Source organism: Lactuca sativa, chromosome 8 (assembly GCF_002870075.4).
Source record: "Lactuca sativa cultivar Salinas chromosome 8, Lsat_Salinas_v11, whole genome shotgun sequence".
NCBI lineage: Eukaryota > Viridiplantae > Streptophyta > Magnoliopsida > Asterales > Asteraceae > Lactuca > Lactuca sativa.
Window position 1 is genome coordinate 138,583,412 of NC_056630.2, and position 13,337 is coordinate 138,596,748.

A 13,337-nucleotide genomic window follows, 5' to 3' on the forward strand; every position below is an offset into this window, starting at 1 on the left:
CATGTAATACGCCTCATCATCTTCACCATCTCTCTTCTCAGTCATCTTCCTCAACATGCAATCTTTAGCAAAGTGGTTCTTGACATGACAGTAATTGCAGTCGAATCCAGAGTCTCCTGCAAGCTTGCTCTCTTTCTTGTCGTCATCCTTTTAAGAAGTATTCTTCACTTCATCTTTCATCTTCTCAGAATTGTAACTTCCCTGTCTGTTTCGGTTCTTATTGACAGGGAACTTCTTTCATGCAAACCTTTTCGGATTGGTGACCATCATTGCATACTCTTCGCTTGTAAGGTCACATTCAGACATATCTGACTCCTCCTCTTCTTCTGCAACACTTTTTCCTTTTGAGACAAGAGCTAACGATCCCACACCCGAAACTACCTTCGCCTCCTTGGTTACCACACTCTCATGGGATTTAAGTATGCCCACAATTTTCGCTAGTGAATAAGATTTGAATTGTCCGTGAGCTTTCACTGTTGAAACCACTGCTATCCATTCTGGCCTCAAACCATTCATGAAGGTTACCTTATGCTCGATCAATTTTCTTTCTATACCATGCTTGATCATCTTGCTAAGGAGATGATTGAAGCGATCGGAGGTTTGTATCAGTTTCTCTTCAGGTTTCTGTTCGAAAACTCCAAATTCTGAGAGCACCAAGGTTTGAATAGAGTGTTCTAGATCTTCATCGGTTGAGTAGAGTTCTTTCAACCTTTCTCAGATTTCTTTAGCCTTCGTGCATGAACCAACTAACTGAAAAGTGTCAGATTGCAGAGCAAATCTGATCATTCTCATGGCTTTCACATTGCATAACAACTTGTCCTTTTTCATCCTGTGGCATCTTATCTACGTCCGCCACAAGTTTATTATATTCTTTTTGAGTCTTCACAGTCGTGTTCGTTCCAGAGTGAACAAACGGCCCTATTGTGATTGCTTCCCAGATGAGATAACCATTATCTTTAGATCCAACCACGTAATCTTCAAAGTGATGCGCCCATACTTCATAGTCTTGAGTGTAAAGAATGGGAACCCTTGTAGTGGATCCAATGCTGTTAGAGATGTTGATGGGATTAGTTTGAGAATCTTCGTGAGACATGGTGAGCCTTTCCTTAGAACCACTAGAATCTGACCTGTAAACTTGAGATTAGGGTTTTATCAAACACAAGAGTTACAGTTGACAGGAAGAAGACGACTTCTTTATATTCGATAAAAGCGGAAACCCTAAAGAATTCTTAATATAGAAGAAATGTGTATTGATCACACAGTCTCCTGCTCTGATACCAATTGTTAGAACAAGTTTTTGTAGGATCGATATATTCTAAGCAGAAAAACAATTAAAGACGTAATGATGAACACATGAATGGTTTAAATGACGTTGAATGATTAAACTTTAACACCTCAGAAGAGCTCGATTAAGAACTTCGACTGTAGAGGTGTTTAGGGTTACAAAGCAATAATAACTATAATCACGTTAGTTTCTAAGGCATACATGCATGCACTATTAATATCTAAACCCTATAATAATCATGAGTGGACAGGCCCAATCCGGATATACAATACTAAGCCTATGACGCAACATAACATACCCAACAATATATATATATATATATATATATATATATATATATATATATATATATATATATATATATATATATATATATATATATGAATGTTATGTTGGAATGGTTCAACATAAGGACATTTTATATATGGATGTGTTAATTGCGTTCTCAAAATTTGATTATGATTACGACATCCCTTTTAATAATTCGAATTATGAGAACATGGAAAATAAAATAAAAAATATTGTTGCAAAAGACTGATGAAGTATCATGTCTTTATGTTAGACATTATGAATCGTGTCCTACATGCTTCGGGTATAAGATCAATTGCATATGCTATAATATTCTCCTGTTCTAATTTTTCCAAATGCCTAGGCCATTAAGAGGGAAAAAGGACTAGAAGCGGTTATGACTAAAGTGGTTGAACAACTGTTAAGGACAATCTAAGGTTCGCCAGAGATTGGTTGCTTAAGGATAGTTGGAAGTATAGTAATGGAAGGACCATATTGACATTACTATGAATAGACATGAGTCTATTAATAATGAATTGTCGTATGGAAAATATGAAATGTTTCCATATTGGGGGTTGAAGAATAGATGAGAAAGTTAGAAACTATTATGCAAGAAGGATGTTCAAAGGAATGTACTTTGAATTTGAGACTTCATTTCCATGAAATTCCTATAACAATCTCCAAAGGAAATCTTGTAATATCATTGGTCAAGTCTCTGTGACTTTTGGTACCTAGAAATTGCAAAAGAATCATTGCATGATAGTTTAAAATGTAACACTTTCTAGCAGTGACAAGAATTTGGAATTCTTACACTTGCAATAAGGATTTAAAATTGTGAAATGAGCATCATTGAAATGTTTTTCAATTGATCTATTTCACAAAGTAAGGACCATAGACAATCATAATGTGCATGCTTGGAGCATGGTATAACTATTGTTTAGACAAACATAGTATGCATGCTTGGAGCATGGCATTACTATGGTTTTTAATTCAAGTATCAAGTTGATTATTCGAAACATTATACAATGAATAATGAGTAATCAGTATGACTCAAAAAGTTTTTGGGCCATATAGGATTAGTATTATTCTTATGTTTGGCTTTGCATGTTTTGACTTCCCGAATAACTAGATTATTTAAACCAGCCACAGTCGATCATACTTTGGAAGTAGGTATTAAGGCAAGACTGTCATGAATGGGTATGTAGTTTGTCTAGGACAAAGTAGCTACAACGTTCATAAGTGCTCCTAGAATAAGATTCGAGTAGTGGATTCAACCCACGCTCATTTAAATCACTTCATGGATTTTTCACGAGTGATCATGAGATGATAATATCTTATATTCTTCAAACGGAGACATGTGAGTTGTTGTTGCAAGTTGGTTGCACATTGACATGTGTAAACGTACCGGTAACTTGGTTGTTATAAAACATATCGTTGTGTGTAATTTGATGAGTAAGTACAAGCGAGCATTTGGGTCAAAGTTTATCCATTCCTTTTACTCCATGTGGATAAAATAGATATATGTGGGCCTGTCGATGATTTAGTGATGACACCCCTAAGTGCTTGGCCAAGCCTGACTGATTTGATTTGTTCAATTAGTCGGTCGTCATAAATCGGAAATCGGGAAACAACAGATGCACAGAGAGAATGATTAAAATCCATGTCTCATGTCCATATGATATCTAGAATGGAGGAATATATGATCCCTTATCTAATGGACATGTGATTGACTAGATCACTGTTCGACAACGGCTTTTGCGAGCTACGATTGCTAGCCGGGTTGGAGTCATGCTTGTTCGATTAGGTGTCTAAGCCCGTAACTATTATTGGTATGTACTTGACGCGAGAGTAGCATTGTCCATTTGGGTTGAATGGCATCAGAACAATTTGGATAGACTTTTGTGAGAAGAGGATATTTATGATTTATTAATATATTATAAGTTCTAATATATTAATATGAAATCATATTATTTAATTAGCATTGATCAATAAGTAGTTTGGAATTAATTTTGCGATCAAAAGAGACTAATTAAATAAACGGGGATTGATTTGGTAAATCATTCATTCTTATAAAGTGAGCTTATGATCCTTAGTTCTTCATGTTGGGCTAAACCCATGTGGTGACCCATGGATAATCCATGGAGGTTAAAACCCATGGATCATGAAGAATATGGAAAGTCATGAGTTACATGGTGTAACCCTAATGTGCACACTATATAAGAAAAATCATAGTTCATAAAATGGGACCGAGAGTCTTGGAAAGGAGGGCTAGCCGATTTTATGAGGTGCAATATGATCTTCTCTCAAGTTATTCCAATTGTTGGTGGTGTTGTGTGAACCATTTGAGGTGCAACACTTGGGGCACTAAGCTCTTTAAAGGCACAAGGAATCAAGCTACAAGAAAAGGTATGTCATTCAACTATATTTCATATTGTAGATACTCCATAATATGCTAGTCAGGATGATACCTTGGAAAATTGATATTTTCATGTATAATAGAGAAAACATAGGTACAAGGTATATAGGGTTGCATGTACACCATAGGAGTGTTACAATGCTCAAAACCCAACATGTATGCTCACGTTTTGTTCGATTCGGGAGCTACCCGGTCATTTGTGTCTCTTGCACTTAGCAAGAAGTTTCGAGATGCGCCGAGAACTTTGGATTCCCCGCTTGAGGTGGATATTGCAGACGACCGCACCGTGAGTGCTTTGAGGGTGTATCGCGACTGTGTCCTGAATGTTCCTAGGAAGAGGTTTCGTGTTGATCTAGTCCCAATACCATTATGGGGGATGAAGGTGATTGTCGGGATGGACTGGTTGGGGGCCAACGGGGCCATGATCGATTGCGAACGCCAATTGGTGAGGGTTCAAACCCGAAGTGGGGGAGAACTGGTTATTCATGATGAGAGGGCCTTGTAGGTGCCAACCCTCTATTCAGCTACGAGAGGTAGTATCACAACTGGCATTTTAGCCAAGAAATTTTGTGATCATTTAAACATCATCTATGATAATATTTGTAACGCTAACTCAATATCATGCACCATCTTCGTTTTATGACAACAAACTTAGTCAAGAGCCACAATTGTAGTTCAAAACCTAATACAAAGCATTTCAAATGGTCAATTATGAGTAGAAAGCCCTAGATATCCCGGTTCAAGTTCATTCTGAACTAGGATTCTCTTATTGGGCCTAATGGATCAATAAGCATTCAATTTGACTATCTTGGGCTTAGAACCCTTAAATGGGCTCTAGTTGGACCCACATTCACAAAACTTAACATTTTGGGCCATAATGGGCCTAAAATGGATTGGTTTACCACTATTGGGCCTTGTGGGCCGTAGATGAATTAACAAGCCCTAATGGGCCATAAACCTATTCCTTTATACCATATTGGGCCGTGAACACTCACAAGAGCCCAATAGGCCAAAAATCATTATTGGTTTCCATAAATTAGAACTAAGCTTAGAATAGGCCCAAACTATCTCGTTCTTATCCCTCTTAGCCCAAAAATCTCAGCCCAATGTAAATATATATGTGTATATTTATGTGTTAAAAAAAAGAGAGGGTTAATTTGCAATTGACACATCACAATTGCATGGTGGTTTTCCATGCAAATTAACCATTAAGCAAACCACAAATGTAACATCCCAAGTTCGGAAGCAAGAAGTTGGAGGGTGCAAAGTGTATCGACGAGTAGGTATGCTACTCGTCGAGTCGGAGGGGGATTGATCGCGGGTTTAAGTGGCCAACTCGTCGAGTCAGCGGTGGACTCGACGAGTTGGTGCTGAAGAGAGAAAACCCTAATCTCGAGGGTTGCACCCTATTTAAAGGAATTTATGTCCTTCCCCCAGCCTCCTAATCCCCCTGAGAGTTCTAGAAAACCCTAATTTTGTGAGAGGCTTCATTGTTGAGGAGATTGGGACTTGGAAGAGGAAATTGTTGGAAGGAGCTTGAGAAATCGGAAGCTAGCATCAAGGGGTTTTTATAGATTTGGGATCTACATTAGATTTGGGAACATCTCGGAGGTAAGGAGCCCTTATCTTAAGCTATTTCCTTTGTGGTTCATCCTTGGTGGTTGTTTTGGGAGTTCTTGAATTTGTTTTGAGACCTATCTCGGATTTGGAGTTAGATCCGGGGTTGCTACTGCAGATCTAGACTCATGATGGCCTAGAATGTCATAAAGCTTCAGTCTTTGAGTTGTTGGTGGAGCCCCTTTGTCTAAAACCCAAGCCCTAGTATGTTTTGGGCCTATATCTCTTTGGTTTCACGTAAAGTTTGCAACTTTATGTGAGGGTTAGATTGTAGGAGGGTGGATCTATGGATTGGAGCCCCTGCATGACTTGAAAAGCTTTTGAATGGATTGAGAACTGGAGAGACTCGGCGAGTCACATGGCTGTACTCGATGAGTTGTATGAACATGTGCATGGATTCGACGAGTTGGAAGAACAACTCGGCGAGTCTGGTCGCAGACCCCAACCTCTTTTGGTTAAAGCCTTGGATTAAGTGAGTCGGTCGGTGACTCAGTGAGTTGGTCAGGATGGGACTCAGAGATCGTTGGAATCGACGAGTCTTGGGGCGACTCTGCGAGTTGAGTTGTATTATGGGAGTTTCTGAGTATAAGAACTCGACGAGTCATCGGGGGTAACTCGACGAGTAAAATCAACCAGGAAGGTTGACTTTGACTGAGGGCTTTGACTTTGACCAAGAGTTGACCAGTTTGACTTCCAAGGGTATTTTGGTAATTTTGGGTATTTACGGAATTGGTTGTTTAGTAGTATTCTTTGGTAAAGATTGTGTCGGTGGTCGGAGCAGCTTGGTCTTATATTTCCAGTCGGCAATTGCAGGTGAGACTCCTTAATATATCGATAGGGTCTACGGCACCAAGGTCGGCCCTTTATCGGATCGAAATCCGGGTATTGTTTGTTAGGTTATTGCTTTGCTAGATATGCATCCTGGTATTTAGGATGGTGTTATGTTAGTGACATGGTTAAGGTCGGTACCCAATATATAGGGTAATGTTATGCTAGAGACTGGTTAGGTCGGAATCCTGGTTAGGATGGTTGCTATGTTATTGATATGCTAGATACATCCTGGTTTAAGGTGGTTGTTATGTTACTGATATGCTAGATACATCCTGGTTAGGATGGTTGCTATGTTACTGATATGTTATGTGATCTGTTAGACTATTTGTCTGGTTAAGGATTGTTATGCGATTAATTGTTTATTATGCATATAATTGTTTGACGGGGGTTGGGTTGAGGTGGGTCCTGCTTTGTGCTGTAGGCCAACATACTCAGGGCGGACCGAATATTCCAAAGGCCCAGCGAGCAGTGCGGATAGGCTGAAGGCCCCAAGAGGGCGGACCAGACGTGTCGAGGCTCGGAGAGTGGACCAGGATGACTGAAGGCCCGGTGTGGGCGGACCAGTCATACTGTAGACTCAGAGAGTGGACCAGGTGGATTGAAGGCCCAGTACGGGCAGACCAATCACACTGTAGACTCGATGTGCATGGCTGTTCTATTTGCGATATGCTATGAGTATGTTTGTGTGTGGTTGGTATTTTGGGGGTAACTCGCTAAGCTTTCGGGCTTACAGTTCAGTGTTTTGTTTCAGGTATTTTAGGAGAACGTGGCAAGGAGAAGGCGTGATCATATCGCTCCTCATGTTTTATGAATTATGTGATATGGTTCTGGAGAAATACTCTGACGTTTAAACTATTTTGAAAACAAATGTATGAACTTAAGGGTTTTTGAATGAATTAGAATGTTTTAATTTGGCTTGAATTTTATGGGTGTGACAAGTTGGTCTCAGAGCCTTGGTTTGAGTGAATTGGAGGAACATTTGTGTGAATCCAGTCTCAAATCAAGGAGGGATTTACAAAATGGTTTTCAAAAGTTTTCAAAATAAGTAAAGGAGGATGCAGAGGGTACGATTAGCTAGAGCCAGTAAGTAGACCCCAAAATACCACACAAGTTATTTGATTATGTTATATGTTAGAACAACATACTAGTACTAGGCTAGGGATCTTCAAGAATTGCATGATAGAATTGCCTGATTTCATGATGCCTATTAGCCTAGGTTTTTCCTTATATGAAATTGACATCCTTAGTGTAGTTGTTTAGTGTGTGCATCACGGCTGTGCATAATCAAGATCTTATAGCTTGAGAATGTTTGATTCGACCTTAGGGTAGAATTAGATATTAGAAAGTCTATCGGGTCCAACGTTATGTGTGGCTAGTATACACTAATGTTGCATGGTCGGTGGAAGTTTCATGGATTGGGTAGGTTGTGTGCAGCCGAGAGGCTAGTTATGAGATATTTAGCATTCCTCTAGGAGTGAGGATTGAGCGCTCACTATGTTTATGTATATTGTTAGGGCGTTGTGATGATACTTGAGACAAATATGGGTAGGTATGGAAGGTAGTATGGGTCCATACTACTGAAAGCATAGGACCCATACGCGTAGCAAGGAAGTCACAACCCTTAGGGTTTGGTTGGGAATTAGCTCTTTGTCATTATATGGATTATTAGAGATCTTTTTTGTGTCTACCATAATTGTGGTTATGAGACGGCTTGAGGCCGAATCCAGGTTTGGATCGGGAGCTAGCAGCCAGGATAGGCCAGCATTGTCAAACGACCGTGTCAGTGAGATCATCCGGGAGGAGGTGATCGAGTTTATTTGGGGACAGTTACCGAAGATGTAGGTTCTATTAAGACCGTTATGGGTGAGTATTTCGACGAGCGCTATACAGCTAGTGCCGAGACGATTGTCGTGGCAGCTATAGCAGCTGTAACAACGGCAGGGGGAGGAGCCAGTTAGGCTTTCCAGTATCGGGACTTCGATGATGCGTAGCCTCAACGTTTGATGGGGTTCAGGACCCAGTTATAGCCATGAGGTATCCATATGATGTGGAAGTATGTTACTTTATATTTTCATGTTCTACTGGCCAGAAGGTCAGGCACGCTCTGAACCTGCTAAGGTCCGGGGCAAAGGATTAGTGGGGACTTGTTATTGGGACGTATTCTGAGGAGCAGAGAGCTGCACTTACTTGGGATCAGGGATATATTATGTACTCGTTACATTCCGTGGGTCGAGCGGGAGAGCCTAGCACATGAGGTTTTATATTTGTGGCTTCGGGGGTTTTGCTCGAGGCCAGAATGTGAGTCGCAAGGACTCCGAAAAGGAGTGATGATTATGTTTAGCTGGGGTTTTGCAGCTGGAAGAAGAATGGTTAATTGATAGGATTGGAACATTGTTTTCTAGGGCAAGGATTATGCCCTTTCAGTTTACGAGCTCGAAGGATTGAGCTGGCTTGTGACCCCAGGATCAGGTGGTTTTCCAGCTCGGGGTCAATTGGTCATTGGTATTGGCGACATTAGTTCGGTGCTGGTGAGCGCTGATAGGTCGATGTGGCATAAGTATCTTATGAGATTTGATTTGCCTTGGATCTCTTGTATCGGATGGTGACGATTGATTGTGGGATCTATTGTACTTTCGGGATTGTAGATTATGTCTTGGGAGTAGTTGTATCCCGGTTTAGGGTAAAGGTTGTTGCAGTTCAGCTGGGGATGATTGAGTTGGTGAGTGAGACAGGGTGCGAGGCCCTGAGATATGATCTCTAGAGCCCGAGAGCGGGAGAATTATTGGAACACTTTGGGAAGAAGGGTATTATGTGGGAGGTCTATGGACAGGGTCCCATATGATGGTTATTCAGCATTGTTCGGATTCAGTGGTTAGCAACCATTAGTGGTTGACTGATTAAAAGCGTCAAGAGAAGTAACTCGTTGCCTACGTATTAGTTGGAGCATCTATATGATGGCCTTCAGGAAGTGAGTGTGGAGTCATTTACGCACTGGTGGCTGTCGGTTTCATAGGGATTTAGGAAGTGATCATCTGATTCTTAGAAGTGTATGATGAGTCGGGCCTAGCTAGCAATGGAGCACTAGTGGGAAAGAGTTGGTTGTCGTCGGATAAATCGTTGGGAAGTGAGGAGGATTGAGAATCCCCCAATCTTCATGTATTAGGAAGGCTTAGTTGAATCTAAGTGGGGGAGTTTTACCTTGAGATGTTAAAGTGGGAAGGTTTTGAAACGGGGACAAGTTTCACAACCCGACAGGGAGAACAGAGGTCCTATTGACTGCTCAATTGAGGGTTGTGTTGTTTGGGGGTCGACAAACCTCCCCAGCATAAGAACATGTCTTCTGGATGCTTGATAGCAGAAGTTGGGTAACCAAGTCGGGATCCTAGTCAAGAATCGAGTTTAGTTTGATTTTGCGGTCGAGGGTGTGCTCGACTCTGAGGGTTTTGGATTGATAGATTGAGGGTTTTGATAGATGTCAGGGCCCAACTGTGCATTCAGCACGGGAGTGCAGGTTATTTAGCGTGTATGGTAGACACACGGGCCAAGGAACAGATCTCGGATTTCCGAGAAGTAGACGATTGACCGAACACCTGGTAGGGCGGTCCAGTCATGCTGAAGACTCTATTTATGTTTGTAGATCCATGTTCGGGTATTGAGTAAACTGCTATGCTTTAGCATTCAATAGGTCTGTTCCACGTTTTGAGCATGCTGCTAGTGTCACAAGAGTCATTTTCTTTTTAAAAATGGGTCTTTATGATATTTATCACTTTAAAAGGGCTAAAAGTAAAATTTTCGCATAATGGGCCATGATATGGGCCATTACGGTTTCCTTGGGCCAAAAATGTAAAAATCTTGATTTTTATGGATAAAATTGTCATTTGATACAAACTTGAGCTAAAAATGTAAATTTGTGGAATTAGGGGCTGAAAATGACTCTTTAATAGAAATTGGACCAAAAATGTTATTTTTATAAAACTGGGCCGAAATTGTCATTTTTATGAAAAATGGGCTGAAAATGTAATTTTTGTAGAAATGGGTCGAAAACAGCAAAACTTATATATTTCGGCCAAAAATATTCATTTAGATGTATTTGGGTAAAAAATGTTAAATTATATTTAGTTTTGCCGATATTGTAAATATTTATGAATTTTGGGCCGAAAGTAAAATTTTAACCAAGATGGGCCTCAAATGGTCATTATATTTGAATTAAGCCCATAAATTGAAGACTTGTAGTCTTAAGGGATATAAAGTGTCAAATTTTACAAAAATGTGACTAAAATGTATATTTTCGGTCTAGTGGGCCAAAAGTGTCACTATTACAAAAATTTGATATTTTTGTTGTCTTGGTAAACCTCGAGCTAAAATAAACAACAAAATAATAGCGAATGCACAAAATACATCGATAACAATTTTTATTGGGCCTAATACTCTCGTTACAAGGCCAATGGGCCTTAAGGGCCCATTTAAGTGTATATTGGGCCTAATATCACCCTTTTACATGTTTATTGACCCTTAATGGTCCATTTACATGCTAATTGGGCTTTGACTGAAAATCACATGCTTAGTGGATCTTAGCTATATCTCTACATATTTATTGAACTTCATATAATCATATACATATTTTTGGATTTGAAAACTTAAAACGTATACGTAAACATTATACTCGGTGAAATACATCACTCGTGAACAAGTTGGGAATCTAGTGAGATTTGTCGGTTGACACCTGTAAGTGTATTATCGTAGCCTGTAGTTATAACCAGAGTTTCCTGGAGGGAGAGCGAGAGTTTCTGTATAGATCTATACGGGGTGACCCCCCACGCCTTAGTTGTTCGCTACAGTTAGACTAGGTCAATCTAGGGCGACAAACCTTACCTACATCAAAACCGGCGTCTAAAAACGCCAAGACAGGCGAACTAGTCATTATCAAGCATGGTTGTAACGGCTCACTTAGAGACTAACTTCATCAAAGATTTCGGTATATTCATACAAATCTAGACTAGTATAAACATACATACATCGATACTCGGTCTTGGAAATTTTAGGATTATGATACTTTTATAAGCAGAAAATATCGGATTTTCTGGGATAAACATATTTGTACATTACCTTCTACTTACAACAAAAAAATATAGGGTTTTTATATGGATTAGATTTTTGTTTATTTATACATTTCAAAAGCAGCAAACATACATGCATTAATAGTTGATTTTGACACATGACTTTCAAACTACTTTATAGAAAATATCGGATTTTCTGGTGTTTTATGAACCATACGAAACTTTTCAATCAAATATGCTTATGAACTCACCAACATTATATATGTTGATGTTTTCAAAATAACTTGTATTCTCAGGGACTCATTAAGCGGAAGAATCAACACGAATATGAGATTTTGTTGTGTACTGTTAAACATCATACATTGAATGTTTTGGTCATGTAATTTAAAAGATTGTACTTGATGTAAACAATGATAGTTGTATTATATTATTCATGGTGATGATGATGTTATGTTTCATTTATATTCACTGTAATGATATTTCAAGATGAAGTCACGCACAAGCCCCCAGACGTTTCCGCCGTCTGGTTCGGGGGTGTGACAGATTGGTATCAGAGCACTGTTTATAGTGAACTGTCATATCTAATCATACAAGATATGCAACTATAAATAGAATGGTACTAAAACACTATGAATAAAATGCATACCTAGAAGTACATTAAAACTATAACACTAAAAGTCTCTGGAGGAAATTGAATAGTTGTTAAACCCGAACATTTATGTAGTCATATTGGGGGTAGATATAGTCTGATCAACTATATTTATTTAAAATACGACCAACATGTGGCTAGGAGTGATCATGTGGGGAAATGAATCCCGAAACGTACCTCGTATCCAATAAGCCCTAAGGAACTCAAACTTAAACAATTAAAAATACTATAGGAGTATTTGAAAATGCTATCTATATACATTGTTCACACACCCCTTACCCCTCCGTTTCTCACGCAGTCAACATGGAAGACTACCAACAAGGTGTTCTTTACTACTAGGCTCTAGTGGCCAATGGATTGCTTGAGGGATACCCTGTCATGATTCCAGGAGAAGACTCAGGCCTAGGACCTGAGGAATATGTGGAGACCAATTATGATTTCGGGGAAACCCAGGAAGAAGTGGAGGAGGTGGGGAACATTACAGAAGTCACCGACGAGCCTCCTACTTCGAAAAGGACACTGGAACACCCCGCAGCACCGGAGGATTTAGCCGCTCGTGTGCGCTATTTGGAAGAGGAGGTTGCCATCCTCAGGCAACAACTCTGGGCAACAGAAGGCCGGGCAGAGCTAGCAGAATATGAGAGGGACATGGTCAATAGGGAGATGAGCGAGCTTGCTGATCGTGTGGCACGACACATCGACATTTGATCTCCTATCAGACCCTTGACGTTTCGACCAAGATTAACTTAGCCTACAACCACTACTGCTAGGATGCCTTGTTATGTTCTACTATATGTACTATCGACGACATGATTAAGTGATTACACCAATCATGGAGTCGTTACTTTGTCGTATTTTACATCATTTCATGTATTGTATGCCTTAGGTAGGCAAATTTTCATGTACTCAAAAGATTTTCATTAATGAAAACGGCTATATATTTTTCGCATGATGTTGTATTCTGTTATGCTTTCTCCTACTTTTATTAAATATTGATTCTATGCACTCACATACTCACGCACAACCGAACCCTCGAAACCACTAATTACTCAAGGATCTCGAAACCAAAATAATCTATAAACTTTATGGATAGACTTAAAATTCGTGCAAAAACTGCAATTACCTACTACCGTAAATACATCATAGGGATGTAGATGGAAACAATGTGAATCATAAGACAAAATGCGAAATTTA